We start from the raw sequence: 11,693 nt of genomic DNA, 5'->3' as shown, positions 1-11,693 counted from the left end.
GTAAAGCAGGAACATGGCATGAGGGACATGTCAAGAGGTTTTTGAAACCATGTTTAAATTTTGCATTTCATGTCCTTACGTCAGATCAAGATCAAGGAATGAAAAAGAGTGTATGGATAGTGATAAGATATGGATAGGATAAGCAAGACCAAGAATGGATAAGGGACATGGACTGAAGGTCGAGATTGGCTAAGGGATAGTGGCAGAAAGTTGCAATAAGCTAGGGAATATGGATGAAAGGTTATAATAAGCAAATGGATAAATGACCAAAAGCTATGATAGACTAAAAGCTGCAAACAAGATGCATGATGCTCATGACGATTCTCAGCCTTGTCAAGATCAAAGGTGGAAAAAGGAAATGGACATGAGGGACAATAGGATAATGAAGGATAATGACAAGGGTATGATAGGATAATGAAGGGAAATAGGATATGGAGGAAACCTGCCCCCAAGTGTGGTGTGCAAGAAGTTCATAGATTACACATGACGCCTGTTTGCCAGGTTTTCATCACGGTACTTGCCCAAGGCGCCTATTTGCCAGGTTTTCACTAGTGGACGAATTATTTTTTCTTTACTTTTTTTTTTCTCACTTTTTAATTTTTTTTTGTATTTTGACTTTTTCAATAGAAGATGGACACATGATAGGGGATGGAAGAAGGACTCAAGCGTCTTTTTGGTTGGATAGTAGCCTTAAAAAATTGGACCATGACCTTTAAAAGTATGCTCAAAGACGTTGGTAGGATAAGGACATGGAAAATGAGATAAAACTAAGGCAAGGATTTATCCAAAGGATTGGATCAAAGGGATCGAAGGATGGAAAATATGCATTGGATAATAGGTAGGGTATTGGAAGAATTGGGCTTCAGTGGATGGAAATGAAGGCAAGATCGACATTGGCACACACCTTGAGGGGTGATGGACTGATGGAGGAAAAATGTATTTTGGATATTGAGATTTTGATGAAGGAAAGGCTATGGATTTTGGGACATAAGGGCCCAAAACGGATGAAGGAGGTGATGGAGAAATAGACTTGGAAGGTTTGGATGGAGGAATAGCAGTTTTGGATGCCAAGTTGGATGTTTCTTTAGGCTTTTGTGCTTCAAGGAGCTTCTTAGGGATCCACATGGTTTTTGATTTTTCATGCTTTTGTGGTTCCTTGGAGTGCATTGCTTGCACAAGGGATTTAGGAACCCATATATATTTTGACTTTGCTTTATTTTGCTCAGTGGGCCTTTGTGGCCTTTTGGATATTTCTTTTTCTTTATACATCATATTGCTCTTTGTTTTGACATGTCGATTATATTGGACATGTTGATCCTTGAATACATGTGGATTTTTAGACTTATGACTTTTATACTTGGCATCCAAATTGCTTGGAGGGGGAAAGGAATGCATGGATGGATATGAATGAAATGGAGTTCTTTTGGATGGATGGAAGGTTCTCCAAGATGTGTGCCTTTGCTGATGTTGCATAGGAGATGGAGGGATATAGGGACCTAGATGGAAGTGATGATGGAGAAGGTGGACATTTGGATTTTGACTTTGAAGGGATACCAGCGCCTTGAGTGTGAGCTCTGTAGCCATGACCATTAGTATATTCTTTGATATGAAGGGATTCTTGCTTGTGAAGGTCTACTCCTTTGCCTTTACGAATATCTTGACTTGTAGGAGACTCTTTTCTTTGGGAAGAAGACGCGAGTCCATTATGAGGTGGATATGATATGAGAGAAATAATGAGCTCTTGAAGTGGATCAGATTGCACCAAAGTGGAAGAACCCATTATGCATGTCAAGGGTTCATGAACATCTTGCACTGACACATTAGAATCATGAGGGGTATTAGGATCATGAGGGGGATTAGGATTGTGTAGTGGACATGGTTCAATGACAGGCTCTTCAAGAGATGGAATGGGATCATTTGCGATTGGATGGACTGGGATGTCTTGATCTTGCTCAGGGAATGGAGTGTCAATGGGACTTTGGATAGGATGGACAAGAATAGGGGAATCATTGTGAGTGTCTGGGGAAATGGGATCCTGGTCAACAATTGGATGGGATGATAAGGTTTCAGGATCTTGATCTTGATCTATTTCAACACGCGTTTCTCCATGCTCTAAATTATCCTCTTGACATGGGGTTGGACTTTGAATATGCATGGGGGATTTTGGCAAGGGATTAATGCTTTGGCATGAAGGAAAGGCAATTTGAACATTTGTAAGATCAGACATTCCAATCGTAAAGCTTTCTTGCATCTTAGATTTGGGTCCACTTTTTGGTATTCGAGGAATCACTTCTTGTTGGGGGACACCTGTCATCAACATTTGTGTGGCCTTCATTTGATCTGGTGTTAAAGATGTTGCATTAAACAATGGATTGTTTATTATTTCGAATGTGGACTTTTGAGGAATAGTCACTGTCAATGCCTTTGAAGCACATTTACTCATCAAGGTAGGTTGGGTTTCTTGTTGCACATGTTCTTCATTTGGATGCGGAGAGAAACTTAACAACTCACCGCCTTGTTGTTTTTGCACATTAATTTGCTTACTCGAGGAGGTCACATTACTCATCATGTCAAGATATTTTTGTGGGAACCTCTTAAAGACCTTATTCAAGAATTTATCCATCTTTTTTGTCAACTTTGGATCCTTAAGGAACATAACAACATCAACAGAGGCATCGAAATCTGATGAAGAATCTAGTAAAATATTTGGATTTGTTTCTTGCTGAATGCCTTGATCTGAACCAAATCCTTGTGAGAGAGTTTGTTCTTCATACAATGTTTGTATTTCATGTTGCAAGTTTGGTTGATTCCAATTGAAAGGTCCATTTCCTCTTGGAGTTGGTGGAACACTCCCATGTCCTAGTTTCATAGGTACAAACACTGGTTCATATAATGGAGGTGGTCCAAGTTGAACCATTCCATATGGTGGTAGTGATGTGTTTGATGAACTTTCAATTTGTGCTGTTTGACTGGTTTGAAATTGTGAATTTACTATGTTATCCATGGATTGATACATTGGTTCACTCATCTTCTTAGATCTTGATCTTGTCTCAACAGGCATGTCACTTATGCAAATGCAATTTTTTTTTTTTTTTTGGAATTTTTCAAAGACAATATATGATATGTAACTAAATGCGAACTAAATAGATGAAAATGCAATCTATGTTTTTGGTTGTTTTTGAAGATCTTGACAAACTTATGAATGCAAATCTAAAAGAGACCCTTAGGAAATTGAAATGATATCTAGACCTCAAAGGACAAAAGGGCTTAATTGACAAAGGACAAGATGACAATGTCTCCCCTATATGCTTGGATACTAAGCTAGGTTTGACGAAATGATATTGATGACAAAAGGACAAAAGATTTGATAAGGTCTAGACCTCCTAACAATGACTTAGGGTTTATCAAAGATTTGGATTACCCAAGTATGACAAGACCTAGGTTTGACACTATATGCTAAGGGACAATCAATATGCAAATGATCTTAATATGATATGACAATGACTTAGGCTTAATGAAGAGACTTGGGATATGCAAATGCAAATGTATGACAATGTCAACCTAAGATGAAACCTAAGGTTTAATTATGAAATGATATTACTCTTATGCAAGAGGACATATGCAAATGGATGACTTTTATTAATATGCAAAAGAGTATAACTTAGATGAAACTTAACCTTGATACTTGATAATGACTTTGAAAAATGCAACCTAGGATGAACCTAAATGTAAGTGACATAAGAGTTGAGACAAGTTTTTGAACAATATTGGATAACCATGTTTTAGGAATATGATCTTTGAGTCTTGTTGAATTTTTGTTGGATGAGTGTCTCTTGTGCTTAATCTTATGTTAGATCAATTTGCTTTGCTCTTGAAATGGGATAACATTCAACTTTTGACAATCAAAGAATACAAGATGTTATAACTTAGACTCAAGACAATCATGCTCATTTCCACATTCCTTATGGTAGGCAAAGACATTAGGTACTTGAGAGGTAGACTCATTATGGGATTCAAGGAGAATACATAGATGCTTGACCCCACGGGCTCCCCTCCACGACACTCACTTCTCAGGGCAGCCAAGCATCAGTCCCCATGGAAATCTCCCCATGGCGAACTTAGTATCTCTTCCAAGTATCCGAATTTGTCCTTCTCAAGCAACTAGAAGGGTTTTTGGCCTCTAAAAACAAGGTGTTTAGTAAGGATTTCTGTTAAGCATTACTCCTTGATGTCATGCAAGCATGATTGAGACATTAAGCCCATCAAGATACCAAACAAATGTAGTAACGCAAGCACGATTTAGACCAAGAGGCCCTACTTAGATGTTGATATGAGAAAGAGTCCAAGGGTCATCACTTCCCAAGTAACTGCAATTCCCACGTAACACTTCCTTCAAAGCTTTCGCTCATTGGGTATTTTTTTATAGTGAGTTAGAATGCCAAGGAATTCTATCCATACTCACTTTGGGTCATCCCCTTCTCACGATTATCACTTGCTTGCTAAAGCAAAGTGGTCGGGAAGGCAGGCCCTCTAATGGAGACAAACAATCAACAACACAAGCATGGTATCGAAGATCTGGATTTCTGATCACCCTTTGAAGGATGAGAGCATACTCTCCTACTCCAATGTCATACTTAACAAACAAAGCAAACAAGGGTTCATTTCCACCTATTTATAAATCACTAAGTGCCTAATTAAAAACTCAAAACACACAATTTGGTTGTTTCTCCAAGGCAACCTGCAAAACCCAAGTTAGATGTTTGATTTGTTGTCTTTGACCATCAAATCTGCATAACACATGTTAGTAGTTTGATTTTTAGTCTTTTTCATGCATATGCCAAGATCCTGCACAAATAATCAGTACCAAAATCCAAAGCATAGAAAACAGAATGCAAAAACACCAAAGATTTCAAGTAAAAACTGCATTTTTCACCTCTGATCTGGACTTTACACAGACGCAGAAGTCAGGACACAAGCACAGGATGTCTAACACAAGCATAGAATGTTTTAGGCGCAAGATGTCTCAACACAGACGCAGAATGCTTCACACAAGCGCAGAAGTGTCCAAAATGCACTGCATGGCTCTGTTTTTGAGTTTTTGACCTACAAATCAGCTTAGAAGCACTCCAAAACACAGTAAGATGGTTAGAAGGTTAGTATTCACATCGGGTTCACCAGTTAATGTAGCGTATAAATTAGGAATCATCAAAGCAAGTAAGTAGATCAAAACACTAGACATGATAACTCAATCACGAGAGCACTCATTGCAAATGAACCTAATTCTAAGTACATTCAATAGAGGTATGAAAACAAAGCATTTAAAAGAAAATATCATGCAAACCATATGCTTCTTCCATGCGGCTCCATTGTTGTTCTTTCCTCTTCAATGGGTTTGTGGATCTCACCTACAAGTGCTCACACAATTGAAAGCAAGATTGATGAAAAGCTCAAGAGTACTAGAAGCGTAAGTTCGGTAATTTGTTAGAAATTCGGATTCGAAGGATCAAGATCCGCTTTGATTGAAAATCATCCAATTTATAGAAGAATTGGATAAATGACAAGATTAGCATGATGCAATTCAAATGGAAATTGCAAATCAATATGACAAATTATGACAAATTATGCACTTTCCATGCACAATTTGATTGATTGATAATTGATGACAAATTATGACACATTCTATGTCAAAATTGATTGATTGTCAATTATGACAATTTATGACAAATTGAAATGTCATTCCCATAGAATTAGGAGATGAAATAGGAGGGAAAAGAAATTAGAAATTAAGAAAATAGGAAATTGAAATTGATGACAAATTAGGAATTAGAAATTGAAGGAAAATTAGAATTTAGTGAATTAATCAATAATTTTTCATTTATTAATTAATTCACTCACAAAGAGGAATAATTAGCCAATTAAATGAATATTTAATTGTAATGAGGAAACTTAGGATTAATAAATAATTTAGTAATCCTAAAGGAAGAAATGACACATTAGGTTAAATGAATAAATCATGAAACCCTAGAAGACAAATTAGAAATGCGAAAATGACAATTAGGTCTTGATTGAAGATAATTAATGTCATGATTTTGAATTGATAAATGATCAATGCAACAAAATGATTTGATCGATAAATGTGCCAATTGATGAGGAACAATGACAAATTGATCCAAATTGACATAATTGAGACAGACAATGATCGATAGTGAAATAATCGCAAAATGACAAAATTGACAAGAGGACGAGGATCGATGATAAAATAGGTTGCAAGACGACAAGATTGGAAATGACCACGATCGATGACAAATCGATCGCAAAAATGACAAGATTGCACATGACAGTGATCGATGACAAATCGATCGTTAAAATGACAAGATTGAAGGATTGATGATACGATTGATAAGATTGATAGAAGGACAAAACCCTAGTTAAGATTGACGATGTCCAGAATGATAAGATTGAATACGCACATTGATGCGATAGGATAAGATTGATCAAAATCATGACCGGATAATGTTGTCGACAAGACCAAATTCGAGGACGAGATGATTGAAGAATGTAGAAGAATGACTCAATGTTCACAAATGATAAAGACCAAATGCATGACATAGGAGAAATGTTAATGCGACGCAAAAAAACCTAAAATGAGGCAATGCGCAAATGTTAAAGTATGACTTCGCAAGCATTTGACCATTTTTGGGTGTCTACAGTTACTGATGCAAATGTTAGATATGTGAGTATGGTACTTGGTTATAGAGTCACACATGCAAACAGATTGAATTCAGTTTCTAGCCTTTGTATTCACAATGCATATGAGATGGTAAAGAACAACACTAGGATTGATATATGTGAATGGATTAAGGATGAATTGATTGATAATTTGAAAAAGATTAAAGGAGACAAGAAAGGCACTTTTCATTTTGGCAACCTGCTTGTTTGTTTAATGTTGTACTTCACCAAAGAAATACCCCGCATTGGTCACAAGGATTTTGGTTATGACATTCTAGTAGGAAAATAGATTTTGGAAGCTTTCACCGGTATGGGCACTAACCATGACAAGATCATTGCAGACTATTTCAAAACTCTTCAAACTAAGATGAAGGCAAGAGAGAGGTTACCACAAAGTATTATCTATGATGGAAATTGACAAGAAATTGAAAGTTGAAGCACTTTTGGCATACATCCTATAAATTCAAAGGAGAAAATTGATGAATTAATTTTTGAGGCAAACCAGTCAGTTTTTATCAGTGGGCACTAGCAAGTGAGCCTAATGGTTGGGAGAGTTAAGGAGATTGCTGATGAGACTACAGACAACTGGGATATATTTTTTGTTGAAAAGGAAAAACAAGAGGAAAGGAGTAGACTGAAAATGTACAGAACTTTTAAGGTATATTAGAAGGACAATGACAAGGGTAAAGGTAAATTTGATAGTGTTCCTACAATAAAGATTATTGATAATCTTCCACCTCTAGCTCAGGATATCCCACCGGAACATATAGTCAGTCCACCTGATATGGGAACTAAATATGTTACTCTTGATGATACTAACCTGGATTCTAAGATTCTTTTTTCAATGAACATTGATAAGCAAGATATTAACATTGTTGTAGATAAGGAGACTATAGAGGTTAAGGCAGCTGATGGTGAGAACATCAAGATCTCTGAGTCATTAGTAAACATTATTGACTCTCATAATACTGAGACACTGGTAGAAGATAAAGGAACTAACACAGATAAACTGGCAGATGAAGAGGTACACATTGAGATAGAGAAACCAGTAGCGAATGTAAATAAAGAGGAACAAATTGTTGGTAATAAGGAAGAGATAATTAAGGTAATTGGACCAAGCACATATATAAGTGAATTTAGACCTACGAACGTGACATATGTTCTTTTGGATTCTATTAAATAGATAATAGATTGCAATGCCTTAGCATTTAAGGCTATTGATGACACATTACCTATATTCAAGATGATTGCACCAACATGTAAAATAAATCACATTGACAATTCTTTAGGTAAATTGGACGCATTGTCCAAATTCATTGCTGAGAATGTTCTAACTCTAGAGAAAGTGAATGAGGAAATAGTTAAGGAGAGAGTTGATAAAGAGAAGGGTGAATTCTTTGAGAGCACTATTAAGAACTGTACAGAGCACATAGATTCATTATTACCGGTACTCAATTCAACAATTTTAGAGTATAAGGAGTTGTACAGAGAAGCTTGAAAGCCCCACCATTTGACAGAGGATATTGAAGAGGAAATTAAAAATACACACAAAGAGATTGATGACATAGTGGACAACGTGATAGCTTCATCAGAACTTACATCAGTTTTTGAAACAGAAATGGTAGTGTATGAGGAAAAATTGGAGAACTTAGAAAAAGAAAAGGAAAGAATAAGGCTAAAGGCCCAGGAGCTGAAGAGAAAACTTGGTCCAAGACTGGACAATCTTATCACTCAGTGGGTAAAATTAACTAAGGAAACAATTCTTGGAGAATGATCACCAAAGCAGTAGATGCACTATCTCACCAGTATGATCTAGCAGACTGAGAAAATTCTTTCTGATAGTAACAAGTTTATGCAGAGTTTGAATTTAGTTTTGGTAGATATCTTTCAGATTGTGACCAACCAATTATAGGATTTGAGGTGAAAATTTTGTATTCTTTGACTCTTTTTGACATCCTTTGTCATTGATTTCAAAGGGGGATTAGTGAGGAGAAAAATTTACGCATAGAGGAGATCACTTGCTCAGGGGGAGCACACTTCTTTTTGGATTTCAGTTTTGGGATAACAGTTTTGATTTATCTCATGAGTGTTGCCATCAATGCCAAAGGGGGAGATTGTTGGCATTATACACTCTAATGATAATGGTTGATGTTTTCATTGATGGCAACCAACAAGCATCTAGTATATACACCGGTGGGCACATTTCACTAGCATCCAAATTACACTAGCAATGATGTATACCAGCACTCAGGCCAACTTGAGATATAATTTGGTTTATGTATTATAATGTAATTAATCTTTGTAATCTGACATGGTATATTGTATAGACTCATATATGTATGAGATCTCATAGATCATTTTGTATATAGAAGGAAGTATGTGTGATGGTCATTGAGGTAATTTTGTAAAGGACATCGAAGGTTTTTGTTGAGGTATCTGACAGAGCTTAAAATAGTACTGAACCAAGCATTGGAGATGCTATTTTGAGCATTACATTATCGTGGATTTAATTATCCTTATTTTAGTCTGTGAGACTCGTCTTTGAGTAGTGCACTCTAGGTTGTTGGCCTTCGTGCATGTGCAAGCCCCTATTGTAAGTAATACTTATTCATATTGGTTAGTGCGTAAATATTGTGGGTCACAAATCCCATCGAGGTTTTTCCCACATTGGGTTTCCTCATTAAACATCTTGTGTTATGGTGTGCATTTATGTTGTCTCTATTATTTCTGTTTATTGTATTATTTCTTGTTTACCGATACACTGATTTGGATTACAAAGTTATAAATAAGTTCAAATATTCCATTAACTAGTTAGACACTGATTCACCCCCCCTCTCAGTGTCTTTGGGATTGTAATTGCATCTAACACATTGGACTTTGTAACTCATCACGCACTATGCATTAGATGCAATCCAATTTGCTCCTTTCCAAGAAATCAAATAAATGTGCCAAATCAATTTGAACTTATCCTTATACAATGATCACACCTGTCTCCATCATTTTCGCTCAACAGGTGATAAACCAACAAACTTGATTGGTTAGGGTTTATCAATGGGTTAGGGTTTACTGGTTACATTACATAGACATGTTTAACCCTTCATACTGGTTCACCGGTTTTACTCACAAACTTTACATATTGGTTACAACATTTTCATAAATCTCTTCTTACTCTCTTCTTATCGGTTTACAAGACAAAAGAAATAACAACAATAACATCAGAAATGTCATGAATATCATTATACTGGTTCAATTGACATCAATGACAACATATAATTAATACAATCTATATGCAAAATTCCAACAATCTCCCCCTTTGGCATTGATGGCAATACAAATATCAACGCCTCTGATTGGTGCTATGATTGGTGAATAGGAATCCTGGTTTACATTACCAAGTATTTATCTTGCTCTATCTATCTTCAGTCTATCACTGGTTCTCATAATCAGACACAAAATACATGTCTTCAATCACATAATTCTTCTCCCTTTCAATCACATAATACTTCTTCCCCTTTGATAGCATTGCCAAAGTGAAAGTAAAAACATGTAATTCTGCTCTCACTGTGCATCAACATCATCCTGTAACTAGATGCTCCCCCTATAGAAAACATCCACTTATTCATCAATCCGTGTAAGATTCTGCAAGTAATTTAGGGATTGATGCAATCAACATCATGCTCAACTAACTTCATGAAGAGGGACAACCCCCAATTGACTTCTAAGATACTCAAAAGTGGTCTTAGGCAGAGGTTTGGTAAAGATATCTACAAGATGCTCTGTAGTAGAAACATGCTCCAAGATAACATCTTTACATTGAACTTTTTCCCTCAAGAAGTGATACTTTAACTCAATATGCTTAGTCCTTGCATGCAAAACAAGATTTTTTAAAATGTTTATTGTACTTGTATTATCACACAGAATCTTTATAGGTTATGAGATTTTCATCTTAAAACCTTCCAAAATGTGCCTCCTCCACATAGCTTGTGTGCAATTCATATATGCTACTACATACTCAGCTTCAATAGTAGATTGTGAAGTACAACTCTACTTTTTTCTACTCCATGAAACTAATCTTCCTCCAAGAAAAAAAGCTCTACCAGTAGTACTCTTCTGGTCATCAATATTTCCTACCTAGTCAACATCTATGTACACTTTCAAATCAAAATTTCCACCATATGGATACCATAACCCATAGTCAATAGTACCTTTCAAGTATCTAAAAATTCTCTTAGTTGCCATCAGATATGCTTCCTTTGGAATTTTTTGAAATCTAGCAACAATACCAACTACATGGGCAATATTTGAATGACTGTGACAAACATAGTGCAATTTTATGATCATTGATCTGTATTCCTTTTCATCTATAGACTTAGATGCATCATCCTTGAAAAATTTACAACCTGTAACCATTGGGGTTCCAACTAGTTTATAGTCACTCATACCAAAAGCTTTCAAAACCTCTTTCACATATTTGGATTGAGTAATGAAAATACCATTGTTCTTCTATTGTATCTGTAAGCCTATGAAATTTTTTATTTCCCCTACTAATGACATCTCAAATTCATTCTTCATTTCATTAGCAAAACAATTACTCATGTCATCATTACCTCCAAATATAATGTCATCAACAAATACTTAACTAACCAGTATATCATATCCTTTAGACTTGACATAAATCTTGTTGTCATCGCTGGTTATAGAAAAACCTATCTTCATCATATGAGTATGAAGTCATTCATACCATGCTCTGGGTGCCTACTTTAATTCACACAAAGCTTTATGCAATTTTCATACCATATCTTCCTTATCTATCAATGAATAACCATTAAGATTCTCTATATAAACTTCTTCTTCCAATATCCCATTCAAAAATGTAGACTTGACATTCATCTGATATACCTTGAACTTTTTATGTGCTGCAAATGCAAGTAATGTTCTAACACCTTCCAGTCTTTCTATTGGTG

This window comes from Cryptomeria japonica, chromosome 11 (assembly GCF_030272615.1).
Source record: "Cryptomeria japonica chromosome 11, Sugi_1.0, whole genome shotgun sequence".
In the NCBI taxonomy this organism is placed as follows: Eukaryota; Viridiplantae; Streptophyta; class Pinopsida; order Cupressales; family Cupressaceae; genus Cryptomeria; species Cryptomeria japonica.
Note: the sequence above shows the minus strand (reverse complement) of the source record.